This window comes from Nipponia nippon, unplaced genomic scaffold, assembly GCF_047370975.1.
Source record: "Nipponia nippon isolate SJK-2023a ecotype South Korea unplaced genomic scaffold, ASM4737097v1 scaffold_6, whole genome shotgun sequence".
NCBI classification, from domain to species: domain Eukaryota; kingdom Metazoa; phylum Chordata; class Aves; order Pelecaniformes; family Threskiornithidae; genus Nipponia; species Nipponia nippon.
The window spans coordinates 11,630,900-11,641,005 of record NW_028262380.1 but is presented as its reverse complement, the minus strand read 5'-3'; the positions used below and the strand labels follow the sequence as shown (position 1 = coordinate 11,641,005).

The 10,106-nt window shown below is 41.7% G+C and overlaps 1 long non-coding RNA gene across 1 annotated transcript; it reads left to right on the top strand.

Moving 5' to 3' along the window:
- Positions 1-1,434: 1,434 nt before the first annotated feature.
- On the top strand, positions 1,435-9,533 carry LOC148051360 (uncharacterized). The gene is made up of 3 exons (XR_015700093.1): positions 1,435-1,488; positions 6,904-7,036; positions 8,355-9,533. It is a non-coding gene; the product is annotated as an uncharacterized LOC148051360 (long non-coding RNA).
- Positions 9,534-10,106: the final 573 nt, after the last annotated feature.

Genomic DNA, 10,106 nt, shown 5'->3' with positions numbered 1-10,106 from the left:
TTTTATGACGATGACACAGAATTAAAGACTAGAACATTGAAAATAATAGATCCTTATGTATTTAAACAGCTTAAGAGAAATAAAAAAGGCAGCAAATCTAAGTACTTCTATCTGCTGCAGGGTTATGTGTTTTTTTTTTTTCTTTCTTTCTTTTTTTTTCTCCCTTCATTAAAGCATTTTAATGACTTGTATTTATCTATTCAGTTATACCCTCCTGGCAGGCATCTTAGGAAGACCCACATCACTTACATAGAAGGATTTCTTATTTTCTTCTCATTCTCCTGCACAAAACCCATATCAGGCGCATGGCTTGATTTTGTTCCTACTGATACCACTAACGTACCATAGACTACTGCTCCAATGCACCAGTTGTTATACAGCAGCTTTAGCAATCCATTGCAAAAGCTAGTAATGTTGAAAATTCTCTGAAGATACTCTGACAGGATATCCCCAAGGAAATATATTGCAGAGCTAGGTTTATTATTCTCTATTCAGTTCACTATAGGCATAGAAAATGGTCTCATTCTTACTTTATTCTAAAAGTAAGTTTATATGACAGATTCCAAACTCACTCCTCTCTAAGAATTTTGCTATGTTGTTTGAATCAAGAGACAAGAAAATGCAGTAAAGACTTCTTAGCAGGCTCTATCCCTGTTCATCTCCCCAAGCACCTCTGTCCCTGCCCATTCCTGTCTCTGTGCTGTTAAAGGAGAGGGCTACATCCCTCGGCATGCCCAGAGAACCTTCTTGACCTTACTTCAGCCCAATTAACATGCAAGAAAACAATGCAAGTTTTAGACAATCTGGGCAGAAACCCATAAAGCTAATCCTGGCAAAATGACACAGGAACAATAAGAAACATACCTGGAAACACGTCTTTAAATAGTCACTAGGAATAGAAAGCAAATTAAATGAAATTTTAACAGGCAAAAAACCCAAGAGCTAAATAAGGCATGGAGAAAGAAGGAAGCCAACATTTGGGAAGTACATTAAGTTAATGTGTTCGAGTGAGTGTACACAGCAACAGACTCTCAGCTTTGCTACTGAGCCCTCTGAAGAACAGGATTGTAACAATCATGCAACTCTCAAATCCAGCAAAGGAAATAGCTGCTAGACATGTTCCTTTACCCAAAGCCGAGCCAAGATCAGAGATCTGTTAAAAGGCAATGCATTTAACTGCATACTATAAATGCACAAAGAAATTCCTCTAGCTGTAGTGTTGCTGAAGGAGAAGTATTTATAAACTAATCATGAGAGATTTCCTGGTAAAAGGTCCTTCCCAGCTGAAGACTGGGAGGGTCAAGTCCCAGCAGGTGATGGAAAGTCCTAATTAAACCAACTGAAACAATCAGGTGCAGCAGGGCCTCCCAAAGGTCAGTCTCTTAAAATCAAGGGAGATGAGCACAAAGTGTTCTCTCTTGAGTAGGAAAAGCAGGAGAAGTGAGCTGCTGTCTGAGCAAGCTTGTGTTTTACTTTAGCTTTATTAAGGTAAGGATACTGTATAAAGCAATTATTTTATTAGGGAATTTGATCTGAGGTTTCTGATTTGTGTGGATTAAAGTCATATAAAGAAGCTGGAATTCTTTCTAATGAGGTTTTGGTGCCTTAACTAAGAACAGATGAAGCTTTTATCGGGGTATCTGTAAAAATTTTAATTTCATTTTTTTTTCTTTCATTATTTCACGGGTGAACTTGGATCCTCATATTGTGGGTTTCTGAGGTTGAAGAAACTCAGATTCAGAAGTGTTTTATCCATTTTAAGTGTCTGATATGGGGATTGTTGAATGTATTGGTATATGATGTGGAAGACAAACTGGTACACCATTGAAGTACCAGTTTTTGGTGCTTGGCTTTTTGCATTTAACTCTTTCTAATGTCTAGTAGCTTTCAGTTATTGGGGAGCAGGTGGGAGACAGCAAGACTGAAATAAGTAAAATAAAATCATGATCCCAAGATATTATTAGAGGAGCTTTGAGTATGCTTTAAGAAATACTTTTTTTTTTTCCTTGAATATTAATGCTTGAGTTTTCTCATATGTCAACTATTTCATGTTTTTAATCATATCTCTCAACTACTTAAATGATCATTCTCTAGGGATCCAAAGTTTCAGAAGAGAAACTTAAAAATTATATCAAATGTATTCAGCATAAAATCTGCTAAACTGATTAGCTCTTTTGACTGTAATGACTCACATCTCACTTTATAGAGAGCATAGTGCTTTGGGTTCTGGCTGTTGAGGCAGTTCCCATGTAATTCCTGATGTCTGTGCCCCATCTAAGGAACTGCACGTTAAATGCACATCAGCCTGTGTTGGTGATCAAGGGTGAGTGAACCCCTGCTATTCTTTTGTCCCCTATTGTGTATGGGTAAAGGCCTACTTGGTTTATGGTAGTGCTAGGGAGAAAGGACAGGTGCATGGCCTATTTAACTGGAAAATGTGATGAAATGGAGACTGTATCAGTGAAAGAGTGGAGAATCACACTTAAAGTAGGTGTAGGAGGAGACGGGAATTCTGGTGTGAATGTGAGAGGATCATACATCCACCAGTTCTTATGCTGATGTAGAAAACCTGAGTTTTTGCTAGCAAAAAGGCTAGTGAGTGTCTTATCTGGGTGACCGTGATGTATGCTTCATCAGTGATATGGTTATATGTACAGCTATACAATGCCATTAAAATAAGATACTGAGGTAGCACTGCCCCAAGTTCTTGAAATTTTGGATGGTGTTTGATCTCGGTTAGACCCAGAGCCATAGTCAGACGTGGTAGGAACATCTTTTCTGGAACAGGTATTACTAGTGTTCCATCTTGGTCTGGTTAAAATATATTGTCTTCTACAATACAGCACCTGGAAAGGGAGAGGGGAGAGCACTGGGGTAGTAAGGTTCTTGGGACTGGCTATGCATCCCTGTGAGCCAGATCTTGGATCCAGGTCCTCTACATCCCAGCTTGGGTGGTTGTGTAGCTGGGCTGTGCACACCCTACTCCCCTGCAGGAAGAAGCAGGTCTCAAAGAGGAGCTGTCTTCTGGTCAGCTGAAGCTGCAGCGTCCTTCTGGAGAGCAGCTTGCTTTATCCAGCAAAGCTGAGCTAGAAAAAGTTTGGGCTATATGTGAAATATCCTACTTGTGGGGATGTAAATAGCTTCCTGGTACTCGCAGCAGCTGGGCACCCTACATAGCTGCCTAAGGAGTATAAGAGACTGAGTTTTCACGGAGCTGAGTAAAATAGGGGCATAACTTTATCCCCACTGACTAATACGTCTCAGGAATGCAGGTGCATTTGGTTGTACAATACATGGTGGGGCCCAGTCCTGCATTTACTTAGCCAGATATACCACTTCAGTGGCTTCTGAGTAGCATATTTTGAAAGAAATATTTCATCAGACAAAGTACAGATAGCAAAAACTTACAGCCTGGATATCTGATTATTCAGCACTCGGGAGAGAACGTCTAAGCACTTTGCATTTACAATGCAATTTCATGATCTTTGACTTTCTTTTAAATTCGTTGGCATTTAAAAGCTCATTGTTCTGCATTTTTTTTCATCTCTTTTTCTTTTGCCCCCAACTCCTTTCTGATCATATGTACATCTGGGTGGTACTGTGCCTGGCTGGTGGCTTATGGTGCAGGTGCTTTGTATGTGTATATTGAAGGACCCCTCTTACTTCAAATGTAACCGTGTATAGACTTGCATGACTTTGAGCAATTTAGCCCATTGTTTCTGCCGGTTGTTGCTCTTCATTACTTAGGTTTTCAAGGATAAAGAACAAGAAGTTAAGATTAGAGTAACAGAATATGCTTCAACTCTCCTTTCTCTCTGGAGGCAAATGTAGAACAAATGATTAGTTACACTCTACTGTAGTTTAGTTGAGACCTTATGTTCAGTGCCAAAGTACTTTGTCTTAATTTAGACCTTGAGCATATAAGCACTTGAGCACGTATCTAGAATTACTCACATGAGTAAAGCTATTGACTTCAAAGTTATTGACTACCATGTGAGTAAAGTTCAGCTTTCAGAAGGTTAAAGGTCTGGAGCCATTATTTTTTGACTACACAAAAAAAGGAGGCTAAGCAAGCTGTGGCTTTTGTATGTTAGCAGATTTTTCTCACAGATAAAAATCTATAATGAAAACAGTTTTCAGTATTGTTATTCTGGAGATGTCAGGAATAGAAGAGTGAAGATATCGTCACCTTCCAGAGATCTGGCTCAGGGTGTTCAAGTTACTGTATACAGTATGACAGAATTTTTTTTAGTCTAACTCTTTTTGAAGGTTCCTCGCTGCAGGCCTGGTGTAGTGGCAATGGATCCAAACCCAGTCAAAGCAAGCAGAAATGACTTTCCCTCCTCTGCTTTTTTTCCAATGACTGTGTCTTCTGGGAATACACCATGGTGCTTCTGAGAACCTCTGCAGAAGCAACAAATATCTGGGTTTCTCCTGTGTAGCCTAAGGAACATGGGCTCGTGTCTGACACGACTAACTTGGTGCTGTTGAAAGCAACTCCAGCATGGGCCTTCAGTGCTGTCTAGAACAATGTGTCACAAGCCCTGGGTAAAAAATCCATAATACCTTCTATAAAAAGCCTGCCTTTTTAAAGAGTAAATCTTAGCATTATGTGCTGAAAGCTATCGGAAGTATTCAGCTCTGTGTGACTAATAGATTCCATTTCTACCAAGAGCCACAGCCAAGATGTTGGAGATTTCTGTTGTGAGATCTTCTTCATGAGACAACAGCAAACTTAAACAAAACAACCAACCGCCCCCCCCCCCCAGCCCCGAGCCTTGCTCAAGCAGGTGCATTGCATGAAAGCTATATACCATGTACAGGCAGAAGGACTGTCACTAGTTCTTCTAGGACTGGCAAGAGGCTCTGTGGATCTCTTAGTTTTTGAATCTTTGAATCATGTTTCCTCCTTCTAACCTCCTAGCAACTGTGCATGCATCTTTTTACTTCAAGGTAAGATTTCCATTAAAGAGCATGCAAAAAATAATATATCCCTTCTTAAGGAAGCCAGATAAGTCATTGCAGAGGTTACCCATGTGTTTCCGCACAGTAAAGTTGAGATGATTGTGCTGATGAGCACAGCAACCTATTTCAAATTTGCATTATCATTAATATTATATACTGTTGTTATATTACTTGTTTTTCACAGGGCCAAAGCCTTGTGGAAGAGGAGATGGTATCTGAAAGAATCCAGAACTAAGAATCCTGGCTCATATAAAATAAATAGACTGTTGTTATTGCATTGTAAGCAGAGAGCTTGGAATAGACAAACAGGTGTGGATTAGCAGCAGCTGATGAATGTGAAGTGCAGCCCAAAATAAAAAGCTACTTGACTTATTTAAGGAGCATAACCTGGTCTGTATTTTTCCCAGGATTAATTGCTGCTTACTTTCTGGAAAAGCTGTTTTTCACTCTACTGGATCTATTGTAGAGCAACATCATAACTATGACTCTCTTGTGTGTACTGCTGATGGTATTGTCACTGCATGGTGTCTGGTGCTCAGCACTTCTACTGTGTAGCCAGGCTAAAACTGGAAACCAAGTAGGCTCTTGTGATGACCTAGTCAGCTTTGGATATAAAACAAAGGGAGATGAAGCTTCACAATTCAAGCTGGGATCTCTGGAAAACTGCTTTCAGTGACTAACTTGATCCCAAAGACACCATAGTTTTCAGCAACAATCTCACTTCTAGACTTTTTTCTTTAAAATCTTGTGGCCATGATTTATCACACTGATCAAACAGTGCTAAGGAGGCTACATTTGCATAGGCCTGTGAGATGCTGAGAACCAGTCTTCAACCCTTGCTTCATTGAAACAGGGGAGAACTGAGGACTATAACACCTTCCCTCTAGATATATGCATCTGAACTGGGTCAGAGGATTAGTTCAGAAGCATAGAGCTTTCTGAGGTCATTTGTGTAGAGCAAGCTAGATGTACACTTGTGCAGCAGAGGGACCTGAAAAAGGCTGTTTTGTCATGGTCTAAGGACTGACTCAAACTGGAACTAGAGCTGAGACCTCTGCACAGCGCTGCATTTTGTAGGGCACAAATAAGCAAGTCTCTCGTATCGAGCAGAGTGTGGAGCATGGCTTCTGTGTGCAGTTGTTTCTTCTCAGTTCCAAGTGTAATACTGCAGCCAAGAAGCCTTTAGTGCAAAGCCCCATTTGTGTTAAGATGTGGTCTCATAGGAGGCAATGTAGTCCTATATCCAGGGAGTTTTCTGAAGGGGAAGAGTGGAAAAGGCAGGTGACTAACTGGATAAATTACAAATAATAGTGCAAGTGTACCTTGGGGAAAAGGCCTAGTCTCTAGCATAGGTTTGTACTTGGAACATGCAAGCTATTTTCTAAGAATCCAGCTCATAAATGTAATAAAGAAATGCAGCATGTGATATCTGTGAGTGTTAAAGCCAACACTGATAAAGTATAACTGGACTCCTGTTGTAGTAGCTGAGGGTGGAGATGTTCCAGTCAGGCAGCTTCTCATGGTTATTGCCTGGGTGTGGGTGCACCAAGGAAAAGCAGGTCACTACCTGATTAGGCCAGCCAGCTCTGGCCAGTTGCTTCCAGTCCATGGAGGGGAAGAGGGAGCAAAGACCTGCTGACTGATTGGAAGGATAAGATGATATATGTGCATGAAATTCTCTGCATAAGACTCTTAAATGCTTTCCACTAACATGGGGAGTTCACGGTCTCTAATTCTGTGGCTTTCTTGTGGTTTAGTAATGCAGTATAATCACTGTCCTTCAGTTGAGGAATCAAAGCGTATATTGACTTGCCAATGTGCAAACAGGTGCTCTTGTGGGAAGAAATGAACTCAGGTCTCCTGTCCACAAGACAGCTTCCTTTTTCTTCCATGTAGCTATCAATCACTGTCTAGTCTCTCCTGCCTAAACCATTGCAGGGACCTTCACAGGAAGCAAGAAACGGACAGTGACCAATATGAGTGGTTTTAAAAATCTGCTGGTTTTCTTCCCTGATTTGCTTGATGAACCTCTCCAATAGAAGAGTAAAACTCCAAGAGCATCTTCCTAATGGTAAATCCCTTTTCTAAGGGGCTGGACTGAGCTTTGTGACACATTAACTTCATCAGGGATGAGGGGGGGACAGAGGAAAATGTGTGTGAACTGGTCTATTCAGATGTGTTGTCCTATGGCTCTTCAGAAACCATGTTTCAGTGCTCCTTTAACTCCTCAGCTGTGTGAATGGTTCCAATCTCCACCTTGGAACAGCCTCTAGGTGGCTTTACCTTAAATCCCATGAACTTTTATCTGAAGGAGAGTGGGGAACTGAGGAGGAAAATTGGAGGTAGATTCCAAGTCCAATAGCTTTACAGGTAATAGGTAACTAGACATAAAATACTTTTAATGCATGAACATACTTGATAACAGTTGCATTTCTCTTGTGAAAGTATTTGGAAAGTATTTGTAGTTGAGATCAGTGGTGTAATGGTTTTAGTTTGTGTGAGGGTATGTAATACTGCCTAGCTTCCTTTCCTGCAGAGGAGCTGTTCCTGGTGAGCATCCTGGTTACTTGCTTCATGTGCTGAAGGCCTCGGTGCCAGAACTCAGTATCAGAGGGTTTTTTTTTCATACTTGGACCATGCCCCTTCCCACAAAGCTTAATGTGAAGAGATGAAATATGGAAAGCAGTGGGAAGAAGCCAGAGGAAAAAATTGTGATAAGAGTTGCCCAAGGTGATAGAATAACAGGATGACTGCTGAGACCTGTATTCTCAGCTCTTGATCTTTTGTAAATTTAATTCTCTGGAAGCATAGAAATATCCATGTAGGCATTCTCCATCAACACTTTAATGTAAAGAAATATAGATGAGTCTTTCTGGTTATTGCTGACCTGTGACACTAAAATTGTTGTGCTACAACTTCCCATTGAGAAGGCAATACACTAGTTTTTAACTTCTTTTTGATAAGAGAGTAGGTGTTTTATGGGTACTAACTAAAACAGAACTGGAGGGCATGTGGAATAGCACATAGGGGAAAGGAGAGGGGAGGGAAGAGTTTCTGAATAAAAATCTATATAAGAAAACAAATTAAACTCTCTGCAGCACTACCTGCAGCTTTCCAGGGACACACAAACCTGTTTCTCTGCCATGGTAAGCCAGCTGCATGGTAGCCCTCCAATTAAAGTACACAGACAGAAGCTGGGGAGCCAAGCCCTGTCAGCAAGGGAGTAAAACACCTGAGACTATTTCAGTTAATGGGAGAGGGGAGCAGGAGGGAGAGAAATGCCAATGCCCCCCCCAGTCCACCCCATGTTAAAAAGCAAAGCTTGAGCAGAAAATGCAACAAGCGATGCAGGTCTGTCCCACTCCTGGTGCTGCTTTCTTGCTTTCTAGGAACACCCACTCCAGCATGTGGAAGATTGGGGAATGATCATGACAAGGACTAACCACCACCAAAAGAGGCTGGCGGAAGCCATGCTGTAGAAGTCAACTATGGAGGGTGAGGGAAATGCCACAGAAAGTAATACAAGGCTGCAAGTAGTGGCCTTTGTACCATCAATTCTCACCTAAACAGTCTTAGATACCTTGATTAAGGCCTGGGTTGGAGAAACCAGCTCAGAAAACTGCCCAAGCCATGCATGTGGGAAGGAGCATAAAGGCACTGAGGATGTGGAGGGGCTCATGCACTGTCGAGCCTGAAGCTGGTAAGCAGAGCTTTGAGCAGAGCAAGGACAATGCTGTAACTGAGGTGGAAGAGATTTTTTTTTTTTTGAGAAGAAAGCCAAAATACTTCAAGTAACTAGAGTGAAGTGCTTGCATGTAAAGAGCTTGGCCTGTCTCTGAGCTAAGAAAAAAGATCAACATCTGAAGCAAGTGTTAAATAAAGAGAAGGAGGAAAAGGCAAAGCATGAATCATCTTTATTAAATGATACTGGCTGTCAACAGTCTCTAACCAGCCCCAACTACACTGGCTGCTGGACAAATGCAAAGTTAGCCAGCTCGCCCCGTGCTTATCGGAAGGTTTACTGCATGAAGTACGAAAGCTCAATGAAAAGACTGAAAATACCTGAAAGTGTTGTTTGGAAATGTTTTACTTCTCTTAGTCAAATCTTATTTTGAATACATCACTTCTTTCTCTTTACTATTAATTATATTTTCAAACAATAACTTCATGGTTTTCCATAGTCATTTGCTTACTCTGCAGCACGGACTGGCAGTTTCTTCAGGAATCTCTCCCTCTTGCCAGTGCAGATGCCCAATGTACATCAAAGCTACGACGTGAACACGGGATGGCTGTCATAACCTGTGGGAGATGAGTCCCTTCTTGTCTGGTCTGCTGTATATGGTACTCCCAATTTTAAATTGGTTGAGGAGGCCTTCTGCTTGAAAGAAAGAGTTGTTGTGCTTTACTGAACCAGAAGATTATGGGAATGATGATGCCTATCTTTGCTGGGGCAATATCAGCCTTTTAGGGTCCCATCCTGTTTAGTTGTGGGAATAAGAGGGTGGTGTGCCAGAGTGGGGACACCTCTGAAGGGACAGTGGGCAGCCCAGAGTGGGGGTAACCCTGAGGGGACCACAGCCCACACCACAGGGAGGATGCCCCTGAGGGAACTGCTGGTGCCCCAGGGCAGAGATGCCCCTGAAGGTACTGCCCCTGAGGGGATGATGGCCCATGTCAGAGCAGGGGATGGCAGCCCAGGCTAAGTGTAACCCATACAGAAACCAAGAGAAATTGAGCCTAAGGAAGAGGGAGGATAGGTGTTTATATTGATGTCTGTTTAACTGTGTCTGTCCTTCATTTTCTCAACACCTAAACCAGTTACCAGGCACTTGTATTGACTGGTAGTAAATTAAGTGAATTTCTCCAACTCAGCACTATGTTACCTGTGATAGCAGGGCATGAGATGACTCTAAGAAATCCATCTGAGGCATCTGTTGCTCTCCCACTCATCTTGATATGGGCCTGTTCAGCTGGTTTAGGTACAGTGTGTCAATTCAAATGCAAAAATGCATGTGGAAATGCTGAGTATGTAAAGAGAACTTGGATTTCTTGTACTGGTTCCCTTCCAGTTAGAAACTAGTCTTCAAAGATGTTGCTCTTTCCAATCTTTAGCACTTTGCAGTTCTTATGGACTTAGGTTA